Genomic DNA, 26,669 nt, shown 5'->3' on the forward strand with positions numbered 1-26,669 from the left:
TTGCCCCATTTTTATTTTTATTTTTAGAAATTTATTTGTACTTCTGCAAATCTTGGGTTTGATTCCTTCAAACGTATATTCCTCTTTGTGATTGGTGACCCTGTTTTGACTACATCCCTGGCACAGGAGTCAACACTTAGGGGTTGAGATCCCTTTAAGGTAAAGGTAAAGGGACCCCTGACCATTAGGTCCAGTCGTGACCGACTCTGGGGTTGCGGTGCTCATCTCACTTTATTGGCCGAGGGAGCCGGCGTACAGCTTCCGGGTCATGTGGCCAGCATGACTAAGCCACTTCTGGCGAACCAGAGCAGCGCACGGAAACGCCGTTTACCTTCCCGCCGGAGTGGTACCTATTTATCTACTTGCACTTTGTGCTTTCGAACTGCTAGGTTGGCAGAAGCAGGGACCGAGCAACGGGAGCTCACCCCGTCACAGGGATTCGAACCGCAACCTTCTGATCGGCAAGTCCTAGGCTCCGTGGTTTAACCCACAGCGCCACCTGCGTCCCGAGATCCCTTTACCACCCCATTAAATATTTGAGGGGACGCCCCCCCCCAAGTTGATGGACATTGCCGTTCAAAGGGTACGTTTGTGCCATGTCTTGTGATCGATTATGTGGGGCAGGGCTTACCTAGGCCCCACCAATGTTTTATTCAAGTTGGCGTCTGTCACTACCTAAGTTTATGTGTCAAGTGACTCAAGTTGGTGTCTGTCACTACCTAAGTTTCTTATTAGATGGGATGAGATATTCACCCTCCAAAACCCAACAAACACTTACCCCAGCCAATGCATGCCAAGATCCATGTCTACTTTTGCCTCCCCTGACCCCCACTTCTAGTCCTAGGACTCAGGAACATTAATGGTAAAGGTACCCCTGTCCGTACGGGCCAGTTGTGTCCGACTCTGGGGTTGCGCGCCCATCTTGCTTAAGAGGCCGGGGGCCAGAGCTGTCCGGAGACACTTCCGGGTCACGCGGACAGCGTGACGGAGCTGCTCTGGTGATCCTGCACCAGTGCAGCACATGAAAACGCCGTTTACCTTCCCGCTATAAAGCGGTACCTATTTATCTACTTGCACTTAGGGGTGCTTTTGAACTGCTAGGTGGGCAGGAGCTGGGACCGAACGACGGGAGCTCACCCCGCCGCGGGGATTCAAACCACCGACCATGCGATCGACAAGTCCTAGGCGCTGAGGTTTTACCCACAGCGCCACCCGCGTCCCTCTCAGGAACATTAGTTGTTTTTAAAAGTGTTTTAGTTGTGTTATAACACTGTGACACCAGATGGCGCTGTAGAGTTCTATCTTTCGACAACATGATTTCCTATTATGAGGTAATGTTTTCCTGAAACATGGTTTGTTTGTTTTTATGTGCCTAGATCAGAGCTTTCCAGAATTTTCATGTTGGTAACACACTTTTTAGACATACATCATTCCACAATAATTCAGTTTTACTAGCAAACCGGAGGTTAAACTAACCCCTTTTCAGCCCTAGAGGGAGCACGGGGAGCATTCACGCAACACACGTACACACTGCAGCCGACACACTAACGTGTCGTGACACACAGTTTGGAAAGCCCTGGTCTAGATTCAGCCCGTGTCTTCCCCTTTCTGCTATATCACTGCACGATGCTGCAAACAGTGCAGAGTACCTAATAAGTATTGGTTGGCATTGCTTTGAATAACCTTTTACCACATTTTATGATGTTGAATGGAAACTGTGACTAATAAATCAAACTTGATTAATTCATTACACAATCAAACCACAGTTGCTTAAGCATGTAATATGCAGGATTTATTTTGCTCACTATGACCACAAAGGATTACGGGTATTCGAATTGTGCTCTCTGATTTGCAAAAGCTGAGGCACCAGATAGCAGTTAGGGTTCCCTGGAAGTATATCATATATACGGTACTGTTTAATTCTGTAATTTTGTAATTCACTTGGAGGCTCCTTATGTGTCAAGTGACTAATAAATTGGAATAATAATGGTATTTAGGAAGGCTGTTAAATAAGTCCTGCAAAATAATATTCTTCCATCTGTACAATCACCTTAATGTGAAATTTGAGAACCAACCCTTACTTAGTAAATATTGGGCCCCATCCCAAGTATAATTTTTGGTTTTGGCATACACTTAACTCTTTTTAAGTAGCCTAGCCTAGTTTCAGAAGAATGCAATGAAATGCATTGTTTAGGAAGGAGTCTTTTTAGGGGGAGAGTCGAAAGAACTTGCCATGCTATTTCTTGGTGGGGGGTATGAAAGGGGAGACATAGCCATATTCTGCTATGTAAAAGGTTGTTATAAAAGGGGGTTAGTGATCAATTGTTCACCATGGCAACGGAAGTAAGGCCAGAAGCAAGTTGCTGAATTTACAGAAAGGAAGATTTAGGTTAACCAGAATGAAAAGGTCCTCCTGCCGCCAACACACACACACACACACACACACACACACACACACACAGGTTTGTATCTGCAGATGTATTAGGGAGGTGGAGAAAACCCATAACTGGAAATGTATTAAATTAAAACCTGTCAGGAGTCATATAGTGGGCAGTGGATAAACATCTGGCAGGGATTATATGGGTTTAATTAATTCTGCCTAGACTAAATAACCACTGAAGAATTCCTTTGGTCGAGTAAGTTAGCAAATCTATGTTTGCAGAATTCCTTCATATGAGTTGCTCATATCTCTGTGGTTATGAGGGGCAGGACAGGTGAGGGAAGCTTTTTCTCCCTTCCACAATGGAGTAGCTCTTCATGCCCCTGTCTTTCAGTCTCTGGGTCTTCATACTGTGGGCCAAAGCCACTGCAGGGGACGAGTGGGGTGGTGAAGAAGCTTTGCATCCCCACCCCCCAGCCACAGGTGAGAGGAGAGACTGCACGCTGCCTCAGAAGCCACCAGACAAGAAAAAGCAAAGCTACCGACTTCTGCACTGGAGGCAGTTTGGCAGAATGAGCTTTTCATTAGGATTTTGGGAATTATAGGGACAGAACTACCTAAAATGTGTAGAAATTTATCCATGTATGATACTACAGTGGCAAGAATGTTACTTGCCCCGAAATGGAAAGAAGCAGAAGTCCCAGCAAAGGAAGAATGGATATGAAAACTTATGGAACATGCAGAAATGGTGAAACCTACCAGAAGAATAAGAAATCAAGATAACTCTCTCTCTCTCTTTCTCTCTCTCTCTGTATATATATATATGCATGAGAATGGAAATGGTTTATTGAATATTTACAGATAAATTTAAACAGGTAAAAACATTGGCAGGATTATTGTAACAACCTGCAGTTTTATAAGAGTATATATTGAAAGAAGATGAATAAAGGAGCAAATTAAGTTAATTTGGATGTGCAGAAGATATGTGTCAGGGGTTCAGGAGCAGAGGCAAGGGCAAGGGAGGAAACAGAGAGCGAGGAGGAGGAGGCAGAAGAAAAGATGAGTGATGACGACGACCCGAGATCTCCGAGTCTTTCCAGTGAATCAGAAGATTCACAGAAAGGAGCACCAGTGGCCAGGGCAAGGGGGGAGCCTAGGGGGACACCCCAGGAAGATAGAGCCAGAGGGGACTCAGAGGGGAGCAGTTGGAGATCGGGACCAGCGTCACCGCCAGAGAGCAGGGAAGAGGAAGGGCGCCAGGGATCAAGCGCTGGCAGCTCACAACAGGAGGGAGGGCACGAGTCAGGAGTGGCCACACCTCCATCAGGGAGCGAAGAAACGGTCAGACGGAAAGTGGAAGGTTGGGCGCGCGCGCCAAGTTCAAATGCACAGGGAAGTGACACAGTAGGCAGCCCGGAGAGGGAGCCAGGTCCTAAAGCCCGGCGCAAGGAGACAGAAGGGTCCGGGGGGTCGCGTCGGAGGAGTCCCGGACGGAGGAGACCCCGGGGGGCAGAGGGACCCAGAGGAGAACAGTCAGGCGGAAAAGGTGGAGCAGGGCTAGGATATTAAGTTGGTGTACAGGAGACGGGGACCCAGACAGAGCTTCGCCGATCTAACCATAAGACGTAGAGTTGCACGCAGCAGCTTGAGAATGGGAACTGTAACTCAATAAAGACTTTTACTTAATGATCGCTGGCTAGCGTGATCCTCTGTGAGCTAGGATCGGGGAGCAACTCTGACAGTAAGCTCTGTCTCCATAAATTGTGGGCATCTATGGCCTCACGGAGAGGAGAGAAAGCGGGTGCCTACTAGCGAGCTCACGAACGGCAGACAACATGACGGCTGAACAGCAGATAGCGGAACTCAGAGAAGCAGTGACACGACTGAATGCCGAGGCACTTGCATCCAGGAAGAGAGAGGAGGACGCAGCTGCCGCCTACAGGGATCTCCAGGTCAGGTTGGAAGTGCTTACTAAGCAAGGGCAACTGACACCCAAACCGGAGGGGATTGGGTTGGGGAGACGAACAGGCGGTCTGGTCTCTCACTTCGATGGGAATCTGCAACAGTACCCCAACTTTAGAGCAGATGTAATGTGTGCACTGCAACTGCTGAACAAAGACTTTAGAGATGAGCAAGAGAAAGTGGGATTCATCATGTCCCATTTGCATGGAGATGCTAAAGCATGGCTGCGCAATTTGTGGAGGGATAAGGATCCGGCGCTCCAAAATGCGGATGCCTTTATTAAAGCGATGGATGGGTGCTTTTTATCAAGCATTGACGTGGATCTTGCTCGGCAGCAGATACATGGACTGAAGCAAGGGAGGGCCAGCGTAAGGCAGTACCATGCCCGCTTTTTCGCTTTGGTCAGTGCCCTGGAATGGGACAGAGATTCGGCCCCTGTAAGAGACCTGTTTTGGGAGGGCTTGCACGGCTCGGTTAAAGATGAAATTGCGAGGGGGGAGAGACCCCGGACCACGCAGGAGATCGTTCAGAGGGCGCTGGCGGTGGGGGTGCGGCTGGAAGAACGTCCGTGGAGCAGGGACGAAGGGCGTGGAGGGCGCGAACCAGCCAGGGGCTGCTCCTTCCTTCCCAGAGAAGCAGCGCGTGCGCAATCCACGCCTCCGCCAGGAGGAGGGGCGGAACCTATGGAGGTTGGAAGTGCAAGGGCTCAGTCAGCAGCCAGAGCCCTAGCACCGGCAACAGTGAAAGCGAAGCCTCCTAGAGGGAACAGGAAGTGTTATATCTGCGATGATCCACAGCATATGGCGAAAGAGTGTCCCCGGAGGCTCCACAAGCACACTGCAGCCTCAGCAATGGTAACTGCAGCAACGCAGCAAGGAGAACCACAGCAGGGAAATGACGCTGTCTGGCTGGAGGAAGAGGCACTGGGGCCCAGCCAGACGTGTCAGTGAAGCAGTCCCCACAGATTTTACAGCCCATGGACCCCCTCCCTCCCAAGCCAGTAGTGAGGCTCACCGCATCGCTCCAGCTGCCCAATGGAATCACCATGGACGTGCCAATTACCATCGACTCCGGCAGCAATGCGGACTTTATAGGGCAGGACTTTGTCGACCGGCACGCCATACAGTTGCTGCCTGCCACGCTGCCCCTGCAGGTTGTCACGGTGGATGGCAGGGAGCTGCTAGGGGGGCAAGTGGTGAAGCAGACACCACCTATGGTGCTGCGGCTTGGAAATCACAGGGAAATCATCAGCTTCAACGTCACTCAACTATCGGACACGCCCATTGTATTGGGCATGAGTTGGCTGGACAAGCACAGCCCGACGCTGGCTTGGTACCAGAGGCAGCTGACCTTCGGCTCTTCCTTTTGTGCTGAACACTGCATTGTGCCCTGGCAGGAAGGAGAGGAAGAGGAGTCACAGCTGCAGCTAGGCACGCTGCAAGCGGTTCCCCACAAGTACGCAGAATTTTTGGAGGTTTTCTGCGAGAAGGAGGCAGACAGGCTACCCCCCCACAGACCATATGACTGCAAAATTGACCTGCTGCCGGGGGCGGCGCTGCCCAAAGGGAAGCTGTATTCCATGTCTGAGGACGAACTGCAGGAACTCAAAGAGTTCATAGATCATAATTTGGAGCGCGGTTTCATCCGAGAGTCCAAGGCAGCGGGGGGCAGTCCTGTTTTCTTTGTTAAGAAGTGGGACACGCCCCAAAAGAGGCTTGTGGTGGACTATCGCATCTTAAACAGTGTGACCAAGCCATCGGACTTCCCCATGCCCCGAATCGACGACCTCCTCGCAAAGGTACGGAAGGGCAGCGTGTTCACCAAGTTGGACCTGCGAGGGGCATACAACCTCATTCGCATGCGGGAAGGAGATGAGTGGAAGACAGCCATGTTCACGCCCCTGGGCACCTACGAATATAGAGTTATGCCTTTTGGATTGCAAAATGGCTCCCACGTGTTTCAAGCGTTCATGCATCACGTGTTGGCGGGGCTCCTCTACAAAACGTGCGTCTGTTTCTTGGATGACATCCTGATCTTTTCGGAATCACAGCAGGAGCACGACAGAAACGTCAAGGAAGTGCTGAGCAGGCTACAGCAGCATAGACTTTACGCCAAGCTGGAGAAGTGCCAGTTCGACGTGACAGAGGTGGATTTCCTGGGCTACAAGTTGTCTGACAAGGGGCTCGCCATGGACAGCACCAAGGTTCGAGCAGTGTTGGATTGGAAAAGCCCATGCAACCAGAAGGAGGTCCAACGGTTTGTCGGCTTCGCGAACTTCTATCGCAAATTTATCAAAGGCTTTGCTATGCAGACGGCGGCCATCACGGACACGCTCAGCTCCAAGAAAAAGAGGTTCATCTGGACGGAGCAGGCGGAGCAGTCCTTTCAGGCACTCAAGCGGCTCTTCGCGTCGGAAGAGCAGCTGCTACATGTCAACCCCAGCAGGCCGATGAGGGTGGAGACAGACGCCTCGGACAGAGCCGTGGGAGCAGTCCTGCTGCAGAAAGACCCGCAGGGGGTTTGGAGGCCGGGAGCGTTTTACTCCAGGAAGCTCAGCAAGTCCGAACAGAATTACACCATCTGGGACAGGGAGTTGCTGGCCATTCATGCAGCGTTCAAAGCGTGGCGGCACTTCCTGATCGGCGCCAAGCACACGGTGCAGGTCTGCACGGACCACAAAAATCTGGAGCACTGGCGCACGGCGCAGTTCCTGAACCAGAGGCAGATACGTTGGGCTGAGTTCTTTGCGAACTTCGACTTCCGAATAGAGTATGTCCCGGGGGACACCAACATCATGGCGGATGCTCTCTCCCGTAAGCCGCAGTATCTGGAGGAGGCAACGCCAGCGGCCGCCATGCACATCTTCGCACCAACAGTGTGGGCGTGCGCTGCGGCAACAGTTGACCTGGAGGCGGTGCGATGAGCGTTGCAGGATGACTCCTTCACGCAAGCAAAGATGGCAGAGGTGCACAGGGGCACGGCAGCGACCGACGAGTTCCAGCTGCGAGATGGATTGCTCCTCCGTAAAGGGGCCGTCTACGTGCCAGGAGACGAACTTCGCGCCAAGGTACTGCAGCAGCTGCACGACGCGCCCACTGCCGGGCACTTTGGCAAGGAGAAGACGGTGGAATTAGTCGCCAGAGACTTCTGGTGGCCCGGAATGAGAGGGGAAGTCGCGGACTACGTGGCGAGGTGTGACACCTGCCAGAGGGCCAAACCAGTGCACAGACCGCCGGCCGGACTGTTGGAACCGCTGCAAACTCCGTTCGAACCATGGGAGAGAGTGGCCCTGGACTTTGTCACGGATCTGCCCAGCTCGAGGGGCAAGACGGCCGTGCTGGTGGTGGTGGACTTGTTCTCCAAGATGGCGCATTTCATTCCGTGTGCGAAGGTGGCCACGGCGGAACAAACCGCCAAACTGTTCATAGACCACGTGTTCAAGGTTCACGGTCTGCCGCGGTCTATTCTGTCCGACCGAGGGCGACAGTTCATCTCGAATTTCTGGCAGAAGCTGATGGGCTTCCTGAACGTCAAGATCAACCTGGCGTCGGCTAGACACCCGCAGACCAACGGGCAAGCGGAGCGGGTCAATGCCATCATGCAGCAGTACCTGAGATGTTATGCGAATCAACAGCCTGCGACGTGGGTGGATTACCTGCCTCTCGCCGAGTTCGCCTACAACAACACGAAGCACGTGTCCACGGGGGTCACGCCGTTCTTCGCCAACAACGGGAGGCACCCCAGAACCTTCCCGGGACTGGAAAGAATGGGGGAGGGGGAGCCGCAGACAGCAGATGTGTTCGCGTCAGAGTTGCAGGAGGTCCACGATCAGCTGCGGCGGCACCTGGAGCTGGCCAAACACGCATACAAGGTACAAGCGGACAAACACAGAAGGGTTGGCGAAGAGATCCATGTGGGAGACTGGGTCTGGTTAGCAGCCCACGCAGTGCCGGCCAGGTCGTTGGCGAAGAAGAAACTAGGGCATAAGCAACTGGGGCCCTACCAAGTCGAAGAGCAGGTCAACCCGGTGGCTTTCAGGCTGGCGCTTCCGGAGGGTTCCAGGATGCATCCGGTGTTCCACAGATCGGTGCTCACTCCCTACAAGGCACCTCACAGATTTCAGGAACCAGGCACGGCACCAAGTCCACTCCGAGAGAGAACCGAGCAAGGGGGAGTGGCACAGGAGGAGCGCATCAACGAAGTCACAGAGATTTTGGACTCTAGATGGGGGGAAGAGGGGGTAGAATACTTTCTCGCCAAGGAGGGCACCCCGGCCAGTGCCAACAGCTGGGTGCCAGGCTACGCTCTAGACGAACCTCTGCTCAAAGAAGAGTTTCATGCCCTCTTCCCACACAGGCCCATGCCAGCTGATTTTTTCGACGACTGGCTTTTCACACCCACGCTTTCAGCCAGCACGTTCCGGGGGTTCGACTCGGACGAGGAACCGACACGCGACGCACGTTCCCCGGAGGGGTCACCCTCGGGATCTGCCTCAGAACCCTCGTATTGGTGGGACGATAGACCAGAGGAGCAGTGGCGCAGAAAGTGGCTGGAGGGTCCAGGACGAGCGACGCCCCCAGGAGGAAGCGAGGGAGAGACGGACATGGACGTTTTCGGGGACGACCCAGGTTTCGAGCACGGCGGCACAGAGATGGAAGCGGAGGTGACCGTCGTCGACAAGAGCAGGGAGGAAGAACCGGAAGACTTCAGATGGAGGCCTGCCACGGGAAGCGACCTGTACCCGACATTCGTCCCCCTGACACAGCAGCACCCAGCTCCCGCACCGGAAGGAGGGGAGGGGGGAAGAGGGGGCTTCGAGGGGGGGATGGATGTCAGGGGTTCAGGAGCAGAGGCAAGGGCAAGGGAGGAAACAGAGAGCGAGGAGGAGGAGGCAGAAGAAAAGATGAGTGATGACGACGACCCGAGATCTCCGAGTCTTTCCAGTGAATCAGAAGATTCACAGAAAGGAGCACCAGTGGCCAGGGCAAGGGGGGAGCCTAGGGGGACACCCCAGGAAGATAGAGCCAGAGGGGACTCAGAGGGGAGCAGTTGGAGATCGGGACCAACGTCACCGCCAGAGAGCAGGGAAGAGGAAGGGGGCCAGGGATCAAGCACTGGCAGCTCACAACAGGAGGGAGGGCACGAGTCAGGAGTGGCCACACCTCCATCAGGGAGCGAAGAAACGGTCAGACGGAAAGTGGAAGGTTGGGCGCGCGCGCCAAGTTCAAATGCACAGGGAAGTGACGCAGTAGGCAGCCCGGAGAGGGAGCCAGGTCCTAAAGCCCGGCGCAAGGAGACAGAAGGGTCCGGGGGGTCGGCGTCGGAGGAGTCCCGGAGGGAGGAGACCCCGGGGGGCAGAGGGACCCAGAGGAGAACAGTCAGGCGGAAAAGGTGGAGCAGGGCTAGGATATTAAGTTGGTGTACAGGAGGCGGGGACCCAGACAGAGCTTCGCCGATCTAACCATAAGACGTAGAGTTGCACGCAGCAGCTTGAGAATGGGAACTGTAACTCAATAAAGACTTTTACTTAATGATCGCTGGCTAGCGTTATCCTCTGTGAGCTAGGATCGGGGAGCAACTCTGACAATATGAAAAACAAATTTAAGGAACCGCAGAAAGAGGGGGAAGGAAGTCAAGTTTTGAAATGTCAAAATGATTGTAAAATTAGTGGAAATGTATAAACTTGAAAAGAATGAATGAATGAATGAATGAATGAATGAATGAATGACTTCAGGCAGCACATTGCAGAATGGGTTTCAAATTCTGGGAATCTGCTTCTGCCCAAAAAATTACTATACAGGAAAATGGTAGGCCTCAGATGATTGAGAGGCTTTGTCAAATTTGTAGCCCACCATGCCAACCTGTAACCATTCAGATATTATTGGGCACAAACTGCCATCCTAGATGATGGGAGTTGTAGTCCAGGCACATCTGGAGGGCCACAGATTCCCTATGCCTGGCCTGCAACATCTCAACATGCAAAGGTTGGGGCAGCGCAGCAAGGGGGGGTGCAAACATCAGTCATGGGGCTAGAAGCCCATCCTCACTCCTAAAGCCACACATGAGTGCCATACATATAATGAAACCTGCGACTAGGGCTTCAGGTTCATAGCTTGGGAGTTCTCCTGTATCAAAGGGCATGCTATGAATACCTATGCAGCCATGTTGGCAGCAAAGAACTGCCTTTCTCCAGCATAGCCTCTGCAGGGAAACAGTTCTCTAGTTCCTACACAAATTTAAATATTTCTGCTTCTTTAATTTTTATGTTCCAGGGCCCATGGAATTCTCCTGCCTCCAAAATTTGGATTTACTCGATCTGACCTTTTTCTGCCGTCACCTATTCCCTTAGAATGCATTTTAAAACTCCTGAGAGCCTGGTATGGTTGGCTTTGGTGTGAGATTGCCACCAACACTAGAGACAGAGCCAGCTATTAACTGTTTATCAAAGGGTTATTATGTACATAAGGGAGTACTGGTGTTTACACTGAGGTCTTACATATGCTTAGTGACAGTTTCTAAGGACTCCAGAGACGCTGGCTGTGTACACATTGCCAGCTTAAAATGAGGCAATGTTGGGCTTTTCTAGCTGCTTTCATTTCGAATTTCCTCATCATTGTAAGCATCACTACTCTTTGATGTGTTTCCACCTCCTCCGCTGTGTCTCCTCAAGAGCAGGTGAGGATGTCATTGTCTGATGTGACTTACCTGGTTGCCCCACCCTTTCACCCACCCCAACCTGTATTCATAACACTTTCCTCCCTGAGATAATTTTTATGAGGTAGTCATCTCCCTTCCAAGTGAGAAAGCACAAGATATGAACCTGACAGGGGAGCCATGAACATGACCACTTAAAAGGAGCCGTCAATAGGTCTTACTCTCAAGTAAGGGGGTTAGTAGGACCACAGCTTAAGGCAGTGATCCTAACCCCACTTGGCACATGTGCCAAGCCAATTGAATTACCAGGGCCGCCCAATACATTTTAGCACCTGAGGTACCCCCCTCCCTGCCAGGGAATAAGGGGTCAGGGAAGATGTACCGTACATCAGGAACAGGGAAGGAAGAAAGATTGACATTGAGATCTACTGCCCCGGTGGACCCTGATGCCTGAGGCGTTTGCCTCACCTTGCCTCATAGGTGGGTTGGCCCTGGGGCTTACATCTGATTAGATATGGTTAGGAATGTGCTGTTAGTTTTTGAAGAACTGATTGTTGTCTATACCACAAGGTAGTCTGAGAATGCTGATCACCTGGATGGTCTGTATTTAATTGAAAAGTATGTTTTACTGACAGGGAAAGAAAGAAAGAAAGAAAGAAAGAAAGAAAGAAAGAAAGAAAGAAAGAAAGGAAGGAAGGAAGGAAGGAAGGAAGGAAGGGGGTGAGAGTATAAAAGCTCAAAAAATAAAAATGAGGAGGAGGTTCAAGGGAAGGTTACCAGATGTCCCCATTACCTGGGGACAGTCCCCAGATTTACAGCTTTCTCAGCATTCACATGTATGTAGCGAACAATAAGTGTCGCCGGATTCATTGAAAAAAATCTGGTAACCTTAGTTCAAGGAAAGAGGATTCACCAGAGGAAGGAGAGTTAGATGGGTTTAGACTGCCAAGTGCAACTGTGCCGTGCCAGTAACAACCCAAAAGACAGCAGGAGCTGAGACTGACTCCCAGCAGCGGCCAATGGGGTCACATCACCAGCAGGCAAAGCCAGCCTGATTGGCTCCCTCCCCTCACCGCAGCAGGGGTGCAAGCAAGGATGGTAGGAAGGCAAATGAGGATGCTCCACCAGCCATTTCAAATGCACACACCTGGGCTTAGGTACAAATTGGATATGGCTACTGATCTCAAGTTGGGCTGATCTCAAGCAGCTAACAAGAAACTACAGGATAGTAGCTAACAGTATGCGTACACAGATTCGAAATCCAGTGGTGGGAGCACACTGGTGTCAGAGTAAAAGGCTTTTACCTCAGGCCAAATTCACTCATCATATCGTTGCCCAACAACTGGGGACAATGTACTTCTGACCCCAGAGCTTCTTCAGCTGTACATCTGGCTGTTTGGACAGTTTAGCCGATTTAAAAAACTCACTTGTGTCACCTTCTTCTGGTAAGGCCTTTGCACGGGTCATCCTCTCTTGGCCCTTCTTTGATCTCCACCAGCAAAGTATAGTTATCACACTGGGGAATAATAGCTTAATATTCAGATCTCAGCTGTTCTTTCACCTCAGCTTTATCTGGTCAACTGACTTCCTCAACCTACGTTTCTTCTGACAGCTAACTGCCCTTTCTTCACAGGCTGGAACCTCCAGTCAATCACTCTGTAGTTTCCCAGACCAATCAAAATGAATTTACCCAATCCAAGCCCTGTCTATAAATACTAAAAGCAACACACGCACACGCACCCCTTGTCACCAAATAGTTATTGCCAATCAAGTCTGCATCATAGTAGCAGCAAAAGGCCTTGATCTTTGACAGTTATTTTCTGACATCGGAGAGGACATCTTTGTTTGAGGCTCTGTCTTGCCATGTGATTTCACAAATCTTCCAGACACAGCTCATGTAGAAGGCGTTGAGGCATTGCTCCTGGCAGTTGTAAGTTGCCCACAGCTCGCTTCCGTAAAGAAGCATGCTCAACACACAAGCCTGGTAGACCTTCATTTTTATAACGGTCATTAGCATCACATTCTTCCACCCTGTTTTGGAGAAGTGAGCCATTGCCATAGCTGCCTTGCCAAGGCGCTTGTCTAGCTCATTGTCGATGGAGAAGTGGAGTCCAGGTAGACAAAATTGTCTACCACCTCAAGCATGTGGTCACCAATGCTGATGTGTGGAGTGCTGGCAGTGTCTGGGCCCAAGGATGTTGGGCTTTGTCAGGCTGGTGGTACAGGTACCACAAACATACATTTTTAGCTCACAGTGATGTAATTCAGGGGAAATGTTAATATTTCACAGACATGCTGGAACATTGAGTCCTAAGGCCAATAAACAAACTAGGAGCGAACAAGTTGCCTTCAAACAAGAACCCAAACATTTGTACAGTAAATATGATCTCTGAATAGATGAGATATTTCAGCTTGAGTGCCTTCTGTGGCCTGGAGAAAGAGTCTTATATGGTCATCATTGTGGGACTTCCATACAACACAGAAAGAAGAAAAGGATCCAGTACAAAAAAGAAAAGAAAAGAGAGAGATGTTGTCTTTACAAGGGAAGTTTAGTCTTGTGTCCCTGAGGAAGGTTGTCATCAATCAAAATGTATTTGTTCACAGGTTGTTTTCCTGGTCCTTTGATTCAAGTTTTCTTGGCTAAAAGTGACAAATAGACATATGAATTCTTGGATCATTTTTAAAAAGACATTTAAGCTACTGGCTCTCACTACATTTTGTGGTAGCGAATTCTGGAAATTAATTATGCTCCTCTTAACTTGCAAATTATATTCCCTCCCCATGCTGTCTGCATGCCTTTGGTTAGGCTACATTAACTGAGTTGTCCCATTGTATGGGATTATTCTTATTTGGGGTTTTTTAAAGACATTTATATACAACTTAATCTTGTGCACTTCTAAGAGGTGTCCCATAAAAGCAGCTCACAGAAAATGAGGCAATAAAACAGCTAAAATTATCATAAAACCAAATGCTACCTTAAAATGCCCTCTGGAACAGGAAAGTCTCAAGTCAAGCATTTGAAGTTCTTGGCATTGCCAAGAGAAAGATAAGAGACATGAGACCGAGCAATGCAGAAGAGCTGAAGGCTGCTATTGAAGCTTCCTGGTCTTCCATAACACCTCAGCAGTGCCACAGGCTGAAAGCATCCATGCCACGCCGCATCGAGGCAGTAATTGATGCAAAAGGGGCCCAAACCAAGTAATGAGTACATGTGCATGCTTCTACTTCTCAGAGGTCCAATATTGCTCTATTTGCAGTCCTTGTTTTGCTGATTTCATTTAATATTCTAATTTTCTGAGATTGTTAATTTGGGGTTTTCATCAGCTGTACGCCATAAACATCACAATTATAACATATAAAGGCTTGACATATCTCGGTTTGCATGTCATGAGTCTATCTCATATATTAGTTTCACCTTTTAAGTTGAATTACTGAAATAAATGAACTTTTCCACAATATTCTAATTTTCCGAGTTTCGCCTGTATCTAAACTCAGGTGGGAGGGAGTTTTCTGGACTTGCATAGCTTTTAGTAGTTACAAACCATGCCTCTGAGCCTTGGGGGATCACCAATAGAGGTTCCCCACAATATCTCTGTTTGTTAACGTGTGGATTTACTGAAACTTGGTGATGTCCTCTAGCTTTTTCTTTTAAAAAAAAAAAAGGATTAAGCAAGCTCATAGAATCAGCCAGTGGCTGTTAGACATGATAGCTAACTTGTGAACCACCATGCAAAGCACAGCTCAACCAAATTTCGCATCCTCCCAAATCCATAATAGCCTCCTGGTTTCTGCAATCAGTTCCAATGTAGCAAAAAGTGAAACAGAAAGTTTCAGCTTCTACTGAACTATCATATGTGACTGGTGCATTCTGTTCAGCTTGGTAAATTACAAATTGTGTAGCCCTGCTTAATCAAACTTCTCTAACTAGAGGCAGTCTACCTCTGAAAAGCGACGCAAGTGGTGCTGTGGTCTAAACCACTGAGCCTAGGGCTTGCCAATCAGAAGGTCGGCGGTTCAGTCCCAGCTCCTGCCAACCTAGCAGTTCAAAAGCACGTCAAAGTGCAAGTAAATAAATAGGCACAACTCCGGCGGGAAGGTAAATTGCGTTTCTGTGCACTGCTCTGGTTTCGCCAGAAGTAGCTTAGTCATGCTGGCCACCTGACCCGGAAGCTGTATGCCAGCTCCCTTAGCCAGTAAAGTGAGATGAGCGCCACAACCCCAGAGTCATTCGCGACTGGACTTAACTGTCAGGGGTCCTTTACCTTTACCTTTACCTCTGAAATGCTTGCTATGACTTTCCATCCGTCTATGCCTTAAGACTCCATATTGGTTTTTCCTTTCTTAAACAGCTACCCTTTTGGAATTTGCTAAAAACAGAAATTCAACCAAGTAATGTATTCTAGAAAATTCACATGTGTGAAGACATATTTGGGCTGGATGTGGTACCCGACAGCTGTGGTACCCGACAGCTGCTGCCACCGTCTTATTTTGTAGCATCGTTGCATGCTCTGACGCTTTGGGTCTTTCAACTGCTTTGCCCCATCTTTTTTCTGCAGAGAACTGTCTAGCTCTTCACATCTTGACCTGGTCTCTTGCAGATCCCCTGAATCTCGCTGGATGTTGTCAGTGACTAATGAGTAAGGCGATGTAATGAAAAACACAAAGGGGAGGGGAAAGGCGAAGGGGCTGCTGCGCCGGAATATGACAGTCAACCCACACCTAACAAAGAAAAACAGCATAAGAGATGTCACAGCGCCCTCTGTTCCTCTTTACCAAAGTCCTCTACAAAATCAACAAAAGATAGCACTGCAGATCTCTCTAGGTTATTTTCCCCCACCTCTGAAGCTACAGTTCTCCTTTGCTGCAGGCCATACCATCTGTCTTTCCAGTTTTTGCGTTTTCTCCTGTGAGTTGAGAGTTAATGGCTTGTGCGTGAGCACAAAGGCTGTGCATGTACCCTTGTCTCTACCCTAGGTGTGCACGCAACCATAGGCAGTACCCTTGTCTCTACCCTAGGTGTGCACACAACCATAGGCAGTAGTCAACATTTCCTCAGCTTGCTTCATCAATATATCCATGCTGAACTTGCCGATGCCACCTGCCTCTGAGGACATATAAGGTCAGCTTTCCTTACTCTCATTCCATTGTTACCTCCTTGCAGAAGGGGTTAAAACATCTACAGTTTCAACAGGGTTGTGGGCTGGACTGCTTTCATTCATGGAATGTCATAATTTTAAAGATTTGGGCTTGAAACATTGACTTGACTCTTTCAACCAACCAAGGCTGATTCTGGCAAGATCCCCCAACATCTGGAGAGGTGACCACATGAAGCTACCTTTTAACAGACTAGACCAGGCATAGGCAAACTCAGCCCTCCAGATGTTTTGGGACTACAACTCCCATCATCCCTGACCACTGGTCCTGTTAGCTAGGGGTGATGGGAGTTGTAGTCCCCAAACATCTGGAGAGCCAAGTTTGCCTATGCCTGGACTAGACCTTTGCTCCATCCAGTTCCATACTGTCACCTCCAACTAATCATTTAAAATTTCCCAGAGAGTTAACCTTGTCAGTTTCTTGCAGGAAAAACAGTGACTTCTTTAAGACTTGTGGCGCCTTAACTCCATTGTGGCATACGTTTTGATGGACTCAAAGTCCTTTATGAATTGAACTTGGGTCCTTCAGAGTTTATGCCATAATAAATGTGTCCGTCCTTAAGATGGCTCAATAACCCTTCCCATTTATTTAAAAGGTTTATATCACATCCTTTCAAGGGTGATGACTTGCTCCCCCCCCCACCCCGCATTGAGGAGGCACAGCCATGTGACACGTCATTGACGCCACCCACCATGTGCCAAGCAGGGGCAGGACATGCAGAGGGTGATCTTCATGATTAGTCATCTCAGCTGCCCAGCTCCAGGGTTCCTGGGCTGCTGGGTGGAGGCTGGGATGAGCAAAGGCAAAAATCGCCTTCGCTGGTACAGCCACCGCCCAGCTCCCAGGCTGCTGGGTGGAGGCTGGGGCATGCGGAGGGTCCCAGCAGCGGGGTGTGGTGGTGGCAGCCCCCTTAATTTTGAGGGTGTCTTTGCCCCTGCCCCAAAATATTGAGGGAGCTGAAGCCCCTCTGCCCCCTATACCTGGCACCCCTGCATCCTCGTTGGGAATCTGTATAGGTGCAGCTTCTCACACAGAGTCAATTAGGGTTTGGCAGACAGCCAAGGCAGTGTGAAGGAGTAAGTCTGCCTGGTGATACAGAGGCATGGAGACAGCTCCATGATTGGTCAAGCTCTCTCACGGGAGTAATGATTAATGGCCTACTAACTGGAATGTGTAAGTGTACGAGGTTGAGTTCAGGAGTTGTGAGTCGTGTATGAGACAGCAAGTTAAAGATCCGTGTTCTGTTCCTGTAAATAGTCCACTGTATATAATAAACACCTATAACTACAAGTTCCTGGTTCCTGCTTCGTCCATCCTGTCTGCAGCCAAGTTGCCAATTGCTTCTGTGGACTCTGCATATACTCTGCTAGGTCTGGCTAAGGTCCTGCAACAAGTCAGAAAGTTGCGAAACGCCAACAGGTTTTGCCAATAATCCTTTCTACAGCTGCTTATGTAGGTTCACAGCCTCAATTTAAAACAATTTCATCCAATCATTAAACTGAAAACAACTATCTCTGTTGTTAGCGTTAAAAGCAAAAACAGCAGCCGCACTACCAATATAAAAGCAGCGCACTCCCTCCACGTAACAAATGTCACACAAAACAGATGGGTGTTGAAAGGCTTTCTTCCATAAAGTTGAGGCCACCACTTTTCATTATGGCTTCTAACCTTATAATGTAAATAAGACACCTCCGGGGTTGCGCTTAAAATGGGGGGGGGGAGATGCATGGCAATGTGCTAGCCCCCTCCCCTGGGAGACGCCACACACACCCTTTAGCGCCTTGCCCCGGGTGCTGGCAACTCATGCTATGGCACTGTTCAAGATGTACTAAAGTACATTGAAAAGCACATGAATGCACATGAATGCACTAAAGTACACTGAAGTACACAATGTGGTTACTTCTTTAAATGCCAGCAGGTGGAGCTATTATGTTTGTCTTTTAGAATGCTATGGCTAAAACGGCATCAGAAGCAAGGTAATGCTAGCAGGAAAATGCGGGCGTGGGGGGCTTTGTGGGACTTTATTTAACTGGCAGCATCCCTTGCAATCTCTTTTCTCATACAGCTTTCTTCCAGCGGGCTGCTGAGGAACGGGAGGGCGAGCGGCAGATAAAGCAGAAGATCCTATTTAGGTGTGATTCATTATCCGCATAGCTCCCATTACTGGCATTTACTGCAATAACATCACAACATGATAATTAATTCCCTTCAATTAATTACAGCATCACTGAAGGAGAGGAGGAACTGTTGCAGATCACAAAAGGCACAGTAACAATTAGCATTTCGAACGAGCTGGTCCCTATACTTGGATGCGCACACTTATTCATATTTTTTATTGTTGTCCGTAGACGAGTTTTAATTAGGGCTTTGGAAACATTATATTTGTTTTTAAACCTGCATTAAATAATATTATCTAACAATAGGATTTTCCACACAAACAACAGGTCCTGTTCCTTTCTTTTTCCTTTTGCTCATCATCTGCCTTGAAGCTCTTCCAGATTCGAGCAACACATTTGCAATATTTAGCCAATGAATTGGTTAATCAACCCAAAACCTTTTCGTCTGTTAGAAGGGCAACACTCATTAAATTCAGCAGCAGTCTTTAAAAAAAAAAATAATGCAAAAATAAGGTCATTTGAAAAGAAATGAAATACTTCATCTATGTATGTGAATATGAAATATAAATATAATTTATTAATATTGTATATCCAGATACAAGAGGTTAAATATGGTTTAAAGAGTGTTGTATACACCTATTAGGTGTTCTTGGTTACTATTATATTTTAAACAGAACATCAGATTACATGTGTGTAAATAATATATAAGGTTGAACATAGTCTTGGCATTTTACTTTCCAATAATTAACGGACTCAATTTTTCAGTAAATTTATTGATGCACATCAGACCCTATGTTTTAAAACATGTAAGGTTTGTCAACAGTGCTATAAATCCATACATTTTAATACCATTGCAAGATGTCAGTTGGTTTATCTGATTTCCAGATTCTTGCTATAACTAGTCGGACGACAGTCTTTTAATATCTCCCAGGGTAACAACACAGGTGCACATGGCAAGGAACTCACAAGTCACTTAATCTCAAGAGCTAAAAATATTGTAACTAGACACTAGAAAGACCTATCAGGAGTGAACATAGACCACTGGTACCAAAATGGATGGGAAAACACTTTACTAGAAAATTAACCAACAAATTAAGCTAGCAGTAGTACATAGAAATCATAGAGTTGGAAGGGACCACGAGGGTCATCTAGTCCAACCCCCTGCAGTGCAGGAATCTTATGCCCAACATGGGTCTCGAACCCACAATCCTGAGATTAAGAGTTTCGTGCTGTACCGACTGAGCTATATAGTGTTATATGTACTCTTCTTTATTTGTTTGTATCACCAAAAAGATTCTTAATAACAACTAATTTAAAATATTTTAATAATTGTTTTTAAATACACGAACTTATAAATATCATTGGTGGAGGCACCAGTTTAGAAGATTCATTCTTTCCTCTCTTTCGCAGGAGGTAATGGGTTTTTTGCCTGCTATGACAGGCAACTTCTGAAAGCAAGGAAGAAATGAGAAGATGTTCTGCATGTCATTTGCCACTGAGGAAAGGTCCTGTAGCCAAAGGAGGTGTGTGACTTCAGCAAAACAGATTAGAAACATGGCTATATAGTGTATGCATATTATTAATTACCCACAATGCCACATCCTGCACTGTAATCAAAACTACAGTAAGCAATATGAGCAGAGGAAGGCAATTAACCTGTAGCTTTTTGTGGACTGTTATTTGAGCCAGCACCAAAAAGGCCAGCGCTCAAGAAAATTATCCTTTTCAGGTCAGCCCTTGGCATTATTTTCTTTGCCAAGCATAAAGTTCAGCCACAAAACCACTATGTACACTGGGAGTGTGTGTGAAATAAATAAATGGTAACTTTTACTGATGACTACTCAAGGTACATAGTCAAATATGCCATGAAAAGTAAGGGTGAAATGTTTAAAAAATTACAGCACTATGTGGCAACCGATTTCAATGTAAGTCACACACACTTTGAACTGGAAATGGAAATGGAAGAGAGTTCATAAATAAGAATGTCAGGGACTTGAGCAAAGTGGTGTTGCTGGGGGGGTGGTGGACCCCAGAACCTTAATGGGATTGTGATGTTAACAAACTCCAATTTATCAGAAAAAATGTTGGGGAGAGGCAATAGCCACAGCTGCTGCATTCCAGAACAGTCAACTAAACTCCATAAGAATTACAGCATGGAAAAAACCCAGTATTTGGCTGAAAAGCATATGTATATGTTCCGGAAGAGAATACAGCAAACTACAGAACAAAGCAGTAGAAGGGATTCTTGTTGGGTCCGGCAGACGAACATCATCATCATAAACTATTAAGTAAAAAGTTACAAGCTCTCCCTACTTGGCAGAATCTCAGTTATCAAAATGAACCTACTGCCCAGGTTACTGTTTTTATTCCAATCAATACCAACTGTAAAACAGAAAATGTTAAATATATATATATATACAAAAAATAATAATAAACTATTAAGTAAAATTAGCCTAGAGGGTTAATTCATATGTCTGTTGAGAAGGGACGCTGGAATAGGCAACAGTATTTAATTAATGCCCACTGCATTGAGAAGAAAAGTCTACTAAAGGGTTGATGTATCTGGGAGTGTGGTAGGGGGAGACCACACTCAGGAAGTGGCCTTCCTGGGATGTGAGCAGGGCCGGCTGATCCATGAGGCAAACTGAAGCAGCCGCCTCAGGCAGCAGAATCCAAGGGGCAATACTGTAGGCACCACTGCCACCAGAGAAGCAAGGAGAAGTGGCAGAGTCAGTGTCCAAGCTCCGATAAGATCTCATGAGATCTCACCAGAATCCACCACGGCAGGGTACAGGGCTCCACCTGAGGCCATCCTGGTTGTGTGTTTAAGTATCAATTTCCCCTGCCTTGCTTGTTCTGTTGTAACATGGAATGGCTGGTCATGCTAAGCAAAGGATCCTGTTTAAACCTTACAGCAGTGTCAGTCTTCCTTGGAATAAGACAAATAACTCGCTTTGAAGCATATCCCCTCCAGCGAATGTGCAGAAAATCGCAGGGCAGCATCCCTCCACCTTAGAACTTTGCCAATTAACAAAAGGGACCAGTCCCACCGTTGTTCGACATCCTGTAAAACAACCCTGATAAATGGTATCCCCTCTGGGCCTCAAGATTTCTCCCCACCCTCTTTCTAATTTAATCAATTTTGCAAATTGGGCTGATGTGCTTAATTGATCTTTTTCACTTCTAATATTTTCTCTGTCGTTCTCTTTTGCACAGCGCCTGCCCTCGCCTATCCACAGTTATTTTACAGGAAAGCAGAAACGAGGTCCCTCCAAAATGGAGACTTTCTGCCCTGTCTCCACATTTAAAGTGGCTTGAGAAGAACAGAGCCCGAAAGAAGGGCATATCGACAGCACAGGGAAGCTAAACCACAGATCACACAGTGCTACTTTTCTGTAAGGATCCAGACATTAAAGCTGAACTTCCTGTCATTTGGAGCTAATCTATTTCTGCTAGGAAACACGTTGGCAGTGACAGGTGAGGGTCTTTATGGTCTAACTGAAACAACAATATCCCCAGAAAAAAGCTGTAAAGAAGAGCCAAGTATTGACCACAAGAAACAGAGAGAAACAGTAGATAGTGGGAGCTGACAGGAAACCCAATTTCCTTACTGCTTAGCTGTGTATCTGAAAAGGTCAGAACTAAATGACAAAATTGCTCCAAGGCTTTTATTTTTTATTTCTTTGCAGAGAAGAATTTCAGCTCACTGCTACAGGTGGACAAAGGATGTTTCACATTTTGTGTTTTACCAAAATCCTCTTTCCTGTAAGCATCCTGACAGGGCCACCCATAGTGGAAGTGGCTTTGGCTCGTGACACCTGAAAGGTGGCTTAATAAGTACATGGTGAAAATCTCACTATTGTACCCTTAATTCAGACACCTTAATGCAACATCCAAGCTTGCAACATGGCAGTTAGCTCTTACGCCATATCTACAGATTGTTAGGTCAACAATACTTGCATTGCCTAATTCTGCTGAAGCTTAGATTCCATCATATTTGTTCAGGAGTAGAAAATAAGGTGGTTAAATATTACCTGTGTGTTTGGCTGAGGTGAAATTTTTATCTCTTCTTGAACAATTTTGACTACAGATGTATTTACTACAAGTATTTAACTAGGAGGGCTCAAAATGGGAGCCGCCAATCCTGTTATTACTTTTACAGCACACGCTTCATTCTCCAGACAGCTGAAGCACAGCAAATTTGGCAATATTCTTTGGATTTATGCTCATTTATCTATTTTGATGCTTTGAAGGTTCTTCTCTGAGAACTTTCGGACACGAACAACTTGCAGTCATTATGACTGCAGAAAACACATTTGTGACATTGTTTGCTTCCATTGTTTCTTTGTGAGCCAGTGTGGTGTAGTGGTTCAGAGCGGTAGTTTCGTAATCTGGGGAACCGGGTTCGCATCTCTGCTCCTCCACATGCAGCTGCTGGGTGACCTTGGGCCAGTCACACTTCTCTGAAGTCTCAGCCTTATTCACCTCACAGAGTGTTTGTTGTGGGAGAGGAAGGGAAAGGATATTGTTAGCCGCTTTGAGACTCCTTAGGGTAGTGATAAAGCAGGATATCAAATCTAAACTCTTCTTGTTTTCTAGGTTTTCTAGGTTTTCTAGGTTTTCTAGGTCATGCTTTGATGGAGATCGTATTTCATAATGTTGGTCATAATATTCTGAGAAATATTTTATTTAAAAAATAGTTGCAAACAAACAACCTATATTTCCATGCTTTACTCTGCGATTTCAAACTGCTGCTGGGGTTCTCTCACCAATGAGTACACTGGTACCTCAGGTTAAGAACTTAATTCGTTCTGGAGGTCCGTTCTTAACCTGAAACTGTTCTTAACCTGAGGTACCACTTTAGCTAATGGGGCCTCCTGCTGCTGCCGTGCCGCCACGTGCGATTTCTGTTCTCATCCTGAAGCAAATTTCTTAACCTGAGGTACTATTTCTGGGTTAACGGCGTCTGTAACCTGAAGCATCTGTAACCTGAAGCGTCTGTAACCTGAAGCGTCTGTAACCCGAGGTACCACTGTACTTGCCCAAAACTTGGATCTTGGCATCCAGGGAATTATCATTTTCATGTACCCACTTTTCCTTGCACCAACATGGTGTCACCCTGTTACAGATAGGTAGCCGTGTTGGTCTGCCATAGTCAAAATAAAAAATTCCTTCCAGTAGCACCTTAAAGACCAACTAAGTTAGTTCTTGGTATGAGCTTTCGTGTCTGAAGAAGTGTGCATGCACACGAAAGCTCATACCAAGAACTAACTTAGTTGGTCTTTAAGGTGCTCCTGGAAGGAATTTTTTATTATGGTGTCACCCTGTAAGAGGATCTCAGGTGGCAGGATAGGATCCTAAAGCCCAATAGAACTGCTACCAGGCAGGGTAGATAATACTCAGCTAGACAGACCACTGGCCTGAGGAAGTTATTCAAGTTTAAAGGTGCACACCCATGTGTGAATATGCCTTAATAAAGATTCTGATTAGAGTTTCATTCCCCTTCCTATAGAGACTCTCCTCCCTGAAAGAGAGGGGAGGGGTTGTGGTCAGGAGCCCGAGCTCCGCCTAGCAGGGGGCGTAGCCCCCTGCCTCCAGCTCACCTGGCTGTCGCTCACGCCCCCTCGGTGGGCACCCAACCAGGTGCCGCTTAGGGGGCGTGTTCAGCAGCCTTTTGCTGCAGCGCCAGCCTTTCCCCGGCCTCATTTCCCCGTCGTCGCCTCTTCGTGAAGTCACCCACCCTCCACTCCCTTTAGTTAGGGCTTAGGTTCTTGGCCTTGCTATGGACTTTAGGTTGGTCGCCCCGGTTGACTGGGGGGCCTGGTAGGAGTTTTTCCATTTGGCACTAGGCTAATTGGTTTTTTCGCCTACCTCGTAGCAATCGTCACAACTTTTGTGGTATTGGTGGGTAGGTTAGGCATTGGAATAATGTGTTGTGGTGTGTCGAAGTGCTAGGTCTGGCCATCGCCTATGCCTTCAATTCTTTAGGGGTATTCCGTTAAAGGAATCTGGGGGTCGTGTATTCCGTCCGATGCCTGCTTGGCGGGAGGCCTTGGCACGACCCTCGGTGACAACAGGGGTGAGCCTATAGTCGGATTAGCATCGACAGGCTCCATCTACTGGTGAATAACCCACTTGCTTCGATCCAATGCCTAAGCCAATACCTTTTACATTGCTGTAACCAATAAAAGTTGTGGCCTTTTCTTGCCCATTAACCATATATCGAGTCTCTTGGTGTTTTTATTTCACTACACGGGGGTCGGGTCCTCGAACCACAACGTTCGGTTGTCATCCATGGCATTATTCATATCCATCCACATCCAAGGATTTTGTGTGCAACAGTGAAAATGCCTGCAATTAAACCATGGCCTCCTTCCCTCCCTTCCCCAATGGTTCATAGAATAAAAGGCTTCTAGGGTGACACATTTAAAGAATGATGTTGTCAATCTCTTCTGCTAGGTAAGAGTAATTACTGTTGGGGAGTGTGCTTAAACATTTGCCATTCTATTCCATTCCAAGGCAAGTGCTTTTGTGGTGCCAAGGTTGGGCCAGAGATTTTCTATCTTACAGTACAAGGTTATTGTAATAGAATGCGAGGTTGCAGCCCTCACTTTTCTGTGCCAAGGAGATGAAGCAGATGAGTTTAATATTCTAACGTGCTTCTTTTCTTTTTCTTTTCTTTTAAAAATGGCTACCATTATCAGTTTTGTTGATAAAGCCAGAAAGTGTTACAATCTTCAGCCAAAGAACACAGAAGAAGGCAAGTTGTTGTTTTTTTGCAAGATTCTGGGCTCAAATTATACAGCAAGAAACAGTCTTCTCAAAGTCAGCAAGAACAAGATTTCTGGTGAGGAACCTCTCCTCTTGTACAGTCATACCTCGGGTTAAATATGCTTCGGGATGAATATTTTCGGGTTGCGCTTCGCGGTGACCTGGAAGTAACAGAGCACATTACTTCCGGGTTTCGCCGCTTGCGCATGTGCAGAAGCTCAAAATGACATCACGCACATGCGTGGAAGCGGCGAATCACGACCCACACACGTGCAGATGCGGGTTGCGTTCGCTTCAGGATGCGAACGGGGCTCCGGAACGGATCCTGTTCACATCCAGAGGTACCACTGTACAGTTAACTTAATGGGGTAAGGGCCATTCTGAAGGCAGTCCTGTTTAGGGAAGTTTTTCATGTTTGATATTTTATCTTGTTTTTAATATTCTGTTAGGAGCTGCCCAGAGTGGCTGAGGAAACCATATTTGCAGCACTGATCATGACCTAGAGCACTGTGGGGAAAGACAAGAAAGGCTGGAGATGGATGGGGGTTTTTTCTCCCTAGAGATGTGTCAAATGTTCTCCAGTTTGGATCTGGGATTCAGTGGTGCAAAAACTTCAAGCAAAATGTTCACATATACATCATGTTCAGTGCCGTTTTTCATTTGGATGCTGCTGATTTTGTGCATTCCCCCCCCCATTTTGTTTCTCCTTTAGTTGCATGGGTGTTCCCATTCTCACCTAATCAGGGATCACAAGTAAATGAGGTATTACTTGTTTTTTTAATTCTTTTTTTTTAATCCCTTGCAAACACTCAGAAAGACGCGAGGTTCATTCAGAATGCTCGCATATTTTCATATCTGATATTGTGTAAACACAAAAAAATGAATGGAAAGCCAAGGAGGAGTTCACCGTCATCAAACATTTTCTATCAACCATTATCTATGTCTAACCATTTGCCTCCAGCAAATGTCATCCATCAAACAATGGATTGGATTCATCACAAATGTAAGGAGACATTATGGTAACATGTAACATTGTGTGGTGTGGTATTTGAACAGGTCACCCTGAACTTTCAAAGGAAGTTGGGGTAGAAATCCTTTTAATTACTTAAACAAGAATAAGTTTGCATATGTAGCAGGTGAGTTGACCACTGTTCTGCTGTGTTCTTCCCTGCAACCATGCTGCATAATCAAACACATTTTGAGAACTGATTCATCTAGAGTACATCTTATCTTGGCACTCCTGCTTCTATCTGTATTTTTATACCAGTGATACTGATTGTGACAATATTGGATTGTGTGCTTTGGTTCTCTGAGTGCCCTTTTCAGTTTCAAAATGACTCCTGGAAAAAGTTATCCCAAGACTCCATGGCCCAACCAGTTTATAAACCATAGTCCATCAGTTTTCACTCATAATCTAGTAGACACTGCCCAGGCGTCACTCTGACACTCTGTAGCCCACTGTGGTTCTGTCTCTGGCCTACGAGATTTTATCCTGACGCTACATATGATCTACAATTTTCCTCTAAGTTTAATTATGGAATTTGCTACCAAAAGGAGGAGTGATTGTCACCAAGCCAGTAACCTCAAACATTACTCCAGCAATAGCCCACTCCAGATCCTACTGAGTTCTG

The 26,669-nt window shown here is 47.1% G+C and overlaps 1 long non-coding RNA gene across 1 annotated transcript; it reads left to right on the forward strand.

Annotated features, from left to right (window-relative positions):
* Window positions 1-19,671: 19,671 nt before the first annotated feature.
* On the forward strand, window positions 19,672-25,144 carry LOC309533649. Its single transcript, XR_014220381.1, has 3 exons — window positions 19,672-19,790; window positions 21,484-21,744; window positions 24,986-25,144. It is a non-coding gene; the product is annotated as an uncharacterized lncRNA (long non-coding RNA).
* The last annotated feature ends 1,525 nt before the right edge of the window (window positions 25,145-26,669 follow it).

Source organism: Podarcis vaucheri (genome assembly GCF_965113315.1).
Source record: "Podarcis vaucheri genome assembly, chromosome: 5".
NCBI lineage: Eukaryota > Metazoa > Chordata > Lepidosauria > Squamata > Lacertidae > Podarcis > Podarcis vaucheri.